Genomic DNA, 9,976 nt, shown 5'->3' with positions numbered 1-9,976 from the left:
GCCCAGCAAGACAACCTCACAGAAACTCCCAATTAACTATATCCTGCTCCCAAACCAGGAAAGGCTCTGGCACTATAGGATTGGTTTACTCTCATCTTACACTGTATTAATGTTTCCCAGCCAGATACATTCAGATAGCTATTGTTAAAATACAACACAACCTTCCTACATATGCATTGTTATCTGCATTGATGAGACTTTCTTTAGAAAGAAAAACGTTTCATCCACAAAAAACCTTACCATGTTTTCCTCCTGGAGACCTCTAGGAATTCAGTCATGTTTTGAGGACTGTAAGGTGAGGGCTGGAAATGCTCCATGCTCATGTTTTTCTAATTTGCAGGTTTAGTTAGAGTCCATCTCTCCTGGACCTCAAAAGTTCATAAGTTCATTCAATAATCTGTTGGAGGTGTTTTTTGCTTTTTTTTTCTTTTCTTTTTTTGGTTGTGTTGTTGTCGTTGTTTTGTTTTGTTTTGTTTTGTTTTGTTTTGTAAGAACAAAGCTCTTGATTGTAAGGAAATCTGAAACAAAGTACCAGCCAGTCTTGATCTGGCTCAGAAAGCATAAGGCAAATGAAAATAGGCCAAAATATTACAGCAAAACAAACCATGAAAAAAATACCCTTAGAAAGTTTTACGGGTTTCAATTTCTTTAAAGGGTTAGATTTCACAATACAGAATTCACATTAAATAATTTTATGTAACACCTGTTTCAGCTATTGCAATCCATGTCTGTAGGTTGAATAATGCAATTATTACAAGAAGAACCATTTATAGTATAAATGCAGTTATTGAGAAAAGTTCTAGAGAGGATTTTAAAGCAGTTAAGTTTGCAGTACCCTGCTTTGTGATAGAACAATCATTTAATCCAAGATGTACCAAAAATGATTGGGAAAATTCCCACGGAAGTCAATCCCCAGTTCAAGATCTTAATCTCTTAACTGGACTTTGACTCCTCTCTTAGCTGAGGAAAATAATTGTAGCTTTGATCCAGATGCCTTCCTTGTAATCCATTGTTTTAGTGCTTTGAATACACACCACCCCTTCTGTATTAGGTACTTTGATAAAAACCTAACAAAATCCATGTTTATAGGATAGTGTCATAAATTGGGCAACTTTCCCAAATGCCACACTCACTTAATAGAAATGTAATGTAATTTTCTTTGTGTTGTGTCTTCTGCATTCATTGTAATGTGTTTTTAGAAGCTGAGTGATGAAATATTAGCTTAGAGCTCCTGAAAAAAAATCACTAAATCATATGCTTTTTATAGTATCTGAATCAAATTTTCTTCACATTATCAAACAGCATTACAATTAGATTCCACATAAAAATTTCAGTTTCTCTCCCAGTGATCACTGTCTGTAAATGTTTTTAGTCATTGGTGCATGATAAGGAATGTAAGGCAAATGCTAGCTTTAGCAGAACTAAGTGCCTTTTGAAGCTATATTTAATAGGTGCACTGCAGATTCTAGGCTGTCAATTTCAAGACAAGCACATTGTCATACAGAAATTTGTTCTCCCACACTAATGACTTCTGAGGAGAAAATCTAGTCAAAATGGGATCATCACCTGCAGTCTGGTTCTTATTTTACAGTCAGATCACGTTTCAAATGTAGGATCTACCTATTATTCTGGTTTTGGCAGCTGTTTTTGCCCATGCTGTGGTGACAGGAGGAAGCTGAGGAACTGAGCAGCTCTGCACATCCACTCCAAAGCTGTTGGCGGTGACTTGACATAATAAAAGGAAGAAGGAGACTGGAGGAATAATGTATAACCTCATTTCACTTCCCAGAAACACACTAAAGATGACTGAGAAATTGATTTGTGAGAGTCTGGAAAAAAACACAACAAACCAGAGGGTTTGAAAAGTGCCAGAACAGAACTGCCAAGAAAAGAGGGCATTGTCCTGTGCCTTTTGGCATTGAGGACAGCAGCTGCTGGGGGTGTAAGCAGCCATGAGAGCCTTTGGGCATCTCTGCTGGAGCAAAAAGCCTCTGCTCTGTGGAGGGACCAGGTGTTCCCGGCAGAAAACTCCCTTGGTCATCCCCACAGGTGCTGTACCTGCCTCAGGAGGGTCCTTGCTGACAGCTTGGCCGCAGTGTTTTTTGCTTTTTTTTTCTTTTCTTTTTTTGGTTGTGTTGTTGTCGTTGTTTTGTTTTGTTTTGTTTTGTTTTGTTTTGTAAGAACAAAGCTCTTGATTGTAAGGAAATCTGAAACAAAGTACCAGCCAGTCTTGATCTGGCTCAGAAAGCATAAGGCAAATGAAAATAGGCCAAAATATTACAGCAAAACAAACCATGAAAAAAATACCCTTAGAAAGTTTTACGGGTTTCAATTTCTTTAAAGGGTTAGATTTCACAATACAGAATTCACATTAAATAATTTTATGTAACACCTCTTTCAGCTATTGCAATCCATGTCTGTAGGTTGAATAATGCAATTATTACAAGAAGAACCATTTATAGTATAAATGCAGTTATTGAGAAAAGTTCTAGAGAGGATTTTAAAGCAGTTAAGTTTGCAGTACCCTGCTTTGTGATAGAACAATCATTTAATCCAAGATGTACCAAAAATGATTGGGAAAATTCCCACGGAAGTCAATCCCCAGTTCAAGATCTTAATCTCTTAACTGGACTTTGACTCCTCTCTTAGCTGAGGAAAATAATTGTAGCTTTGATCCAGATGCCTTCCTTGTAATCCATTGTTTTAGTGCTTTGAATACACACCACCCCTTCTGTATTAGGTACTTTGATAAAAACCTAACAAAATCCATGTTTATAGGATAGTGTCATAAATTGGGCAACTTTCCCAAATGCCACACTCACTTAATAGAAATGTAATGTAATTTTCTTTGTGTTGTGTCTTCTGCATTCATTGTAATGTGTTTTTAGAAGCTGAGTGATGAAATATTAGCTTAGAGCTCCTGAAAAAAAATCACTAAATCATATGCTTTTTATAGTATCTGAATCAAATTTTCTTCACATTATCAAACAGCATTACAATTAGATTCCACATAAAAATTTCAGTTTCTCTCCCAGTGATCACTGTCTGTAAATGTTTTTAGTCATTGGTGCATGATAAGGAATGTAAGGCAAATGCTAGCTTTAGCAGAACTAAGTGCCTTTTGAAGCTATATTTAATAGGTGCACTGCAGATTCTAGGCTGTCAATTTCAAGACAAGCACATTGTCATACAGAAATTTGTTCTCCCACACTAATGACTTCTGAGGAGAAAATCTAGTCAAAATGGGATCATCACCTGCAGTCTGGTTCTTATTTTACAGTCAGATCACGTTTCAAATGTAGGATCTACCTATTATTCTGGTTTTGGCAGCTGTTTTTGCCCATGCTGTGGTGACAGGAGGAAGCTGAGGAACTGAGCAGCTCTGCACATCCACTCCAAAGCTGTTGGCGGTGACTTGACATAATAAAAGGAAGAAGGAGACTGGAGGAATAATGTATAACCTCATTTCACTTCCCAGAAACACACTAAAGATGACTGAGAAATTGATTTGTGAGAGTCTGGAAAAAAACACAACAAACCAGAGGGTTTGAAAAGTGCCAGAACAGAACTGCCAAGAAAAGAGGGCATTGTCCTGTGCCTTTTGGCATTGAGGACAGCAGCTGCTGGGGGTGTAAGCAGCCATGAGAGCCTTTGGGCATCTCTGCTGGAGCAAAAAGCCTCTGCTCTGTGGAGGGACCAGGTGTTCCCGGCAGAAAACTCCCTTGGTCATCCCCACAGGTGCTGTACCTGCCTCAGGAGGGTCCTTGCTGACAGCTTGGCCGCAGTGTGACAGCTGCACCCAGGGTGCTGGGGAGCAGGGGGGGCAGTTTGGCAGCCCCCAGGCACTCAGATCACTGCTCGGGGGGATGTCAGAGGGGCAGAGCCCCCGGGCTGTAGCTGGGCTGATGGGGACTGAGAGAAGATGAAGAGGGAGGGAGTGGCCATTGCAAAGCAGGGAGAGCCAGGCTGTGGCCAGCAGGCAGGCCCCGTAGGGAACACTCCAGCTACTTGCTGTTTTTGGAGTATTTCTGCTGTATATCTGACATAAACTGTGCTTTCCCTTCTCCTCCCAGGTTTACATCTGTTCAGCAAGGAACACTGTGATACTGATTTATCGAGGCTAAATTGCTGACAAGTTGTTTGGACAAAGGATTCTTAGCAGGCAGGTCTTCCTTGTGTCACAGGAAAGTGCATGGTGGTTCAAATAGGCATAATAATCCTTTCTGTGCTCCTTTCAGCCATTTTTTATTTGTATTCTGAGTCTCTGCATAGAGTGGAAGAGCAGCATCCTGGATCTTAAGCCTGGGGGCAATGCTGTCAGTTAAAAGACTCAGCTTGCAGTTGTGGAGCTGAACCAAGACCCATGTGCAGCACTCGCTGAAAGCAACACCCTTTCATATTCAGTATAACAGTTATAATTCACATTCTTTGCTGCAGTCTATAAGTTTTCTATATGCAAGTATCAGTTGGCTGCTTATTAGTTATTGCTGACTATTTTCTAAATGTATTTTCTAAATGTTCTTACACTTAATTTCTTGTAGTTTTCTTGTAAAATTCATTTTTGAGTCTCTAACCCCTGCTCATTACACACAAAGCATCCTGCCAACCATTTTTGTACAGCCCTTTTTCCTGATTTCCTTGTTGAAATCTTCTGTTTTACTCCATTTTCCTTTCAGGTTCCATATGTTCTGCACAAGTGGTTTTCAACCTCCAGCTTTCTGGAGCCCAAAATTTTTCTGGTGAAATTACACTTTCCTGTATATCACATTTAACTCCACCTGAAAATAAGCTTACAAAAATTAAAATTATTTACCTTTGCAGATTCTTTAAAGGCAGTTCACAGAGGACTCACATAAGGACACAGCTGTTTGAAAGCCGCTCTTCCGAATGCTGACACTCATTAATCAGAGTAACATCATTACTTTTTATTATATGCATTATTGTTTATTAGCTCCTGTGTTTAGTTTCTCTTAACATTCTCCATAAACTAATTTTCTTAAAACCTATTACCATTTCTATTGGACTAGGATTTAGTAATATCTTTTTAAATTTAATTTTCTTCCCAGTGTCTCCCTTTTATCTCTAGGCTGACCATTCATTACAAAGGTGGTGTTTATATCCAGTGCTGGAGAAAGATAAAGCTTTGGCAGTGTAACAGCCACTTGTTTATTTCCAAACCAGACCCAGCACAGTTCCCATAGAGACTTGTCTCAGTGCTTTTCCCTTCTTTTCCCATTCAGGAAATCAATGCCATTTTCATTAACAATGACAGATTGGTCCTCATACCTTTCTTTTTCTTGTTGTTTTTTTTTTCCCCTTTGGCCACTCTGGTGAGCCTGCCAAACGCTGCTAATTAGCAGTTGCTTAGTTGGTTTGGGCTCTGGTGCTCTGAGATGCTCCATACAAATGGACTCACAGGGATGTCTGTGCATGCTGCAGGTGCAGATTCAACCTTCTGCCACACAGTACAGGCTGCTTTTACAGCTGCATTGTCACTAAGGCATAGAACCAATCATTCATTTCATAGATGTCATTAAATGCTTCTTAAATGATCTGAAATTTAAATAATCTCTTGAGTAAGATTTGAATTGTATCATTTTCCCTGTCCTTGAATACATGATTAGTTAAAAAAAAGTGTAATCAGTACTGGAACCTGTTATCCTTAGGAATCCACTAGTATCACATGTCAGGAATTCAAAGGAATTCAGTTTCATGCCCATGAAATGGATGCAGTCAGAAGGAAGCTTGTTTTATTAAACTACGTGGAATGAAATGTAGACGAAATTACTTGAGACTTGTTTGAAATATTCATGTGAAGGTGGTGCACAGGGCAAAATGAAGGAGAGATAACAATGCAGGGTGATATGCCAGCCTTTAATAAGACCAGGGTATGCTTTTTGAACCTGGGGAGGCAGAAAACCTAAGAGCATTGCAGCAGGACTTAAACCAATATGAGGTGATCACACCAGGGCAGTGGAATAATTTAAAATGCCAATATCATTGTTTTAGGGCTATCTGCACTGATGAGTGAGCTCCTAAAGGTACCAGAACTGTGACTGAGACCAGAGCTTTGCTGGTACCACTGCACAGTAACTTGAATGCATAGTTTATCCCAGGCATTCCAGAAAGCCAGAGATGGCCATCAGAGGAGGTCCCACTGCCTCTGTTATGAGATAATCCCTAGGGAATGACCACCTTTGGGTCATGCTGCAGCACCTCCTTCTTTAATGAAGACTTTGGCTAAAACTTGGATGCTATTTATATTGTAAGATCATCCATCTTTTCTCATCTCCACAGAGTCAGGAATGAGGCAAAACCAGAGCTCCTGGTAACAGGGAAAGGAGCTTGAATATTTTCCAGATCCAGCAGTTACCTTACTAGTCCATGATAAATACAGATGGAGGATCTTGACAACAGAATGTAGGTGCTGGTGTTTAGGCCTAAGAAAAGACAGAGAAGTGAAAGGTGGGATTCACTCAATTAAATATGTATATCTGAAGGTATCCATGTGTGTGCTGCCCGGCCCAGGCATAGTCAGTGCAGAGAAACTGACAACGGACAACAAAAGTCCCCTGACAACTGGGGACTTTTCAAAGAAGACGTTTAAAGAAGTAGAGTTTAAAAACAAAGACAAATATCACCAAAGAGTCCAGGTCTGATATTGTTTACATTTAGGAGGCAAGAAGAGGCATAAGTGGGCACTAGTCACAGAAAATCATGGGCATCTTGGTGTTTTCAATTCAGAGTAGCTTGAGAACCTCACAGTCACTGTGCACTGCTGCACAGGGCACCACACCTGCCTTTCACACTGCACTTTCTTATGGGGTGTTGCAGAAAAACTGACACACTGTAAAACACCAGATTTCCCCTCTGGGGTGCAGATGTTAGAAGAGGTGAGGCTGCCCTTTGTGGTATTCACATGCCCTCTGAACAGATAGAGATTTAGCTTTCTCAGATTTCTCCTGAGAGAAGCTGTGAGAGAAGCAGAGAAAAAATGATCAAAACAATTCTTATCTCACTTGCTGTGTTTGTGCCCATGTGGAATGTGTTCTGGAGACTGTTTACCTGAGGGGATTGCTTGATTGGATTCTGGTGATGGTGTTTTGGATTCACTGACCAATTGGATCCACGTGTGTGTGTCAAAATCTCAGAGAGTCATGGGTTTTCTAGTTAGTTAGTGATAGTTCTTGTTAGTGTAATATAGTTATAGTATAATATAGTATAATAAAGTAATTAATTAGCCTTCTGATATAATGGAGTTCTGTGCATCACTCTTCCCGCTTGGGGGCACCTTGCAAATCTGGTAGTCCTTGGCTCGTGAATGAGATTGTTAACCAAATGATGCTAAGTGGAGTTACACCAAGGCTTCATTAGCTATAGGCATCTGTGGAAGCCCAGGGCACAGGGAATATTTATCTGTCTGCTCTTAGGTGCCCTGACCCCCAGGGGAGCACTGACTTTAACCCTCATTAATGGAGAAAGTTTCCTAGACTTCAAGATGGACTAGAATCCACAAAAGTGTGAAATAGATTGCAGAGAGTATTGTAGGGGTATCACTTGGTGAGAAATGTAGGTTTTGGGATTTTTAGTATGTTGTGGATGGAAGCAAGATGGAGGGCACAGGGCATTGTCCTGGGTTTCTTCTTCATGTTTCTTCTTCCTTCTTCTTCTTGGGTTTGGGTGGTATTTTGTAATTGGACAGAAAAGTCCACACCGTGGGCTCTTTGGGATCATTATTGGGTTAAAAGGGAAAATAATCCATGTGTCAGTTCTTAATTTGATAGTTTAGTCTTAAAAGAGCTTGTAACAAGAGATTGTTAGCCATTTTGTACCTTCTAATAAAAAGCTGCTGAACTTAGTAGTGAGACTGTTTTACTGATAAGAAATAATAAACACTTGAGTCTGAACATGAACTACTGTCTCAAGTGCCTTCAATCCAGACCCAGAGAAACCAACAACTGGGACCCCCACAGGCATCCTGTTACTTCAGCCAGTTTCCACACTATCCTTGACCCAACCACTCATTTTTAGCACTGGTCTCAAAGATGTTTGTTTTCTGATCCATTTCTGTGCTCAATAAACATTTCCATGCACAGTGGTCTAGGTGCAAAGTTGAGAAAGGCAACTAGACTAGAACTTGTAAAAGCTCTTGAGACAACATTTTGCTTCTCCTTTGAGATTTGGGCTTTTTTTTTTCCTTCTGATTTGTGGAATCTCTCATCTTTTAAGAAAAGGGTGTTGAGGTTAGCTGTATCATGGGAATTACAGTTGGGATACTGGTGTTCTGCTCTCTTTTGACATTCAGTCATCAATGAGAGCCACTCACTCTTCTCATATGTTAATATTCACACTGGTTTCTTTCCTATTAATATTCACACTTGCTTTGACAGTAGAATTTATTAAAAATGTACATTTTGGAAGTGGTTTTCAAGTTAAAATTGACAGAACTTTCATTATTTTGCTTGCTTCTTCCACGAATGCTCTCTAGGCAATGAGAAGTATTTGTGCAGGCTGGATTACAATGTATTAGTTATGTATGCATGCACGTGTATTTATAAAATTGATATATGCCATATACTGTATGCATATATTGTATAACTAGTGTTAGTGCTTCCATTTGCAGATCTCAAAGAACTTTGCTGAGCAGCCTAATAATTTTTACCTATTTCTTAGTCATGGGGAAGCCAGGGTAGAAAGGGAATGTGGCTTGTTTAAAACACCATTTGAGATCAGGTCAGCAAGAAAGGAAATCTCTTTGATTCCAAAACAGCGCTGCATTGGTGGGCAGTGACATCCATCTTCTTACAGGTAACTTATCTTTAAAACAAACACCTCAATTTGGAAAGTCTAACTCAGTTGCCAACCTTTAAAGGAGTAAATGCAAAAGTAAAAAAAAAGTCTGTAAAACGTGAAAAACAGGTCCTGCTAGTACTTAGACCAAAAATTGACCAATATCAATTCAAGTCTATTTGCATGCCATAGTTTGAAGAAACAGTAAATTGGAGTCAAAGACACCGAATATATATAATAAAAGGCTATGACATTGATCCAGGATGAACTCACTCTTCCAGTTCAAATACGTAAAATGCGCCTAATCTGGTGTGTTAACGTTTTACTGGCAGGCTTTGTAAGAGATCAGTTACTGTCTGTCTGCACCACTCCAATTTTATGCTGGACAAGTAGCATCTGTCTTTCTGCAGTCAGCATAAAGCCAGCATAAAACTGACATAATCTATGCATCAGGTCCCCCGGTTAATTTGACAGAGAAACAATGGTGTGGCCGCATCCGAGCTGAATCAGTTTTGTCCTGCTGTCTAATCAGTGGCACCGAGACCTTGTGCTAATGGTGATGGAAGAGCAGCCCTAGCCCAATGCCCCGACCCCGCTGCTGTTTCGCATTCAGGTTGCCTTGACCAGAGCCAAACACGCTCATTCACCGGGGGCAGGGAGAGAGCAGAGGTAACTCTGCTTTCCCAGTTTCCCGAAATAGCAGGGCAATACTTGCTGCCGACCCCCCGCTCCCGCAGTTTGCTGGGCTGCATCTCCCTTCCTACTTATACCCGCACCGCCGCCGCTGCGGCCGCGGCTGCAGCACGCCGAGCAGAGCCGAGAGGCGCTGACACGGCGCCGCAGGGGTGGAGGGCAGCGGCAGGGAGGGGGCCCGGGCGGGAGCAGCCTCGCAGGCGCAGCGCCGACAGCCCGGCGCGCCGGGGCTGGCTCCGCACCGCTCGGCAGCTCCGCCGCTGCTGCCGCGCCGCTTCCCCGCCCGCCCGGCGGCAATGCCAGACCTGAGGACACTGTCATCTTAAAGAGCGCAGGGGAGGGACCGTGTGGAAGGGAGGCGGCGGTGCGGGCGCCGCGGGAGGAGGCGGGCGCCAGCAGCAGCATCTCCGCCGGAGCCGCCGCACGAAGGCGCGCTCCCGGCCGCCCCGCTCGCCGCCCCGGCCTCCAGCGCGCCGCCGCCTCCCCGGGCAGC

This window comes from Pyrgilauda ruficollis, unplaced genomic scaffold (assembly GCF_017590135.1).
Source record: "Pyrgilauda ruficollis isolate IOZ18807 unplaced genomic scaffold, ASM1759013v1 scaffold201, whole genome shotgun sequence".
NCBI lineage: Eukaryota > Metazoa > Chordata > Aves > Passeriformes > Passeridae > Pyrgilauda > Pyrgilauda ruficollis.
Note: the sequence above shows the minus strand (reverse complement) of the source record.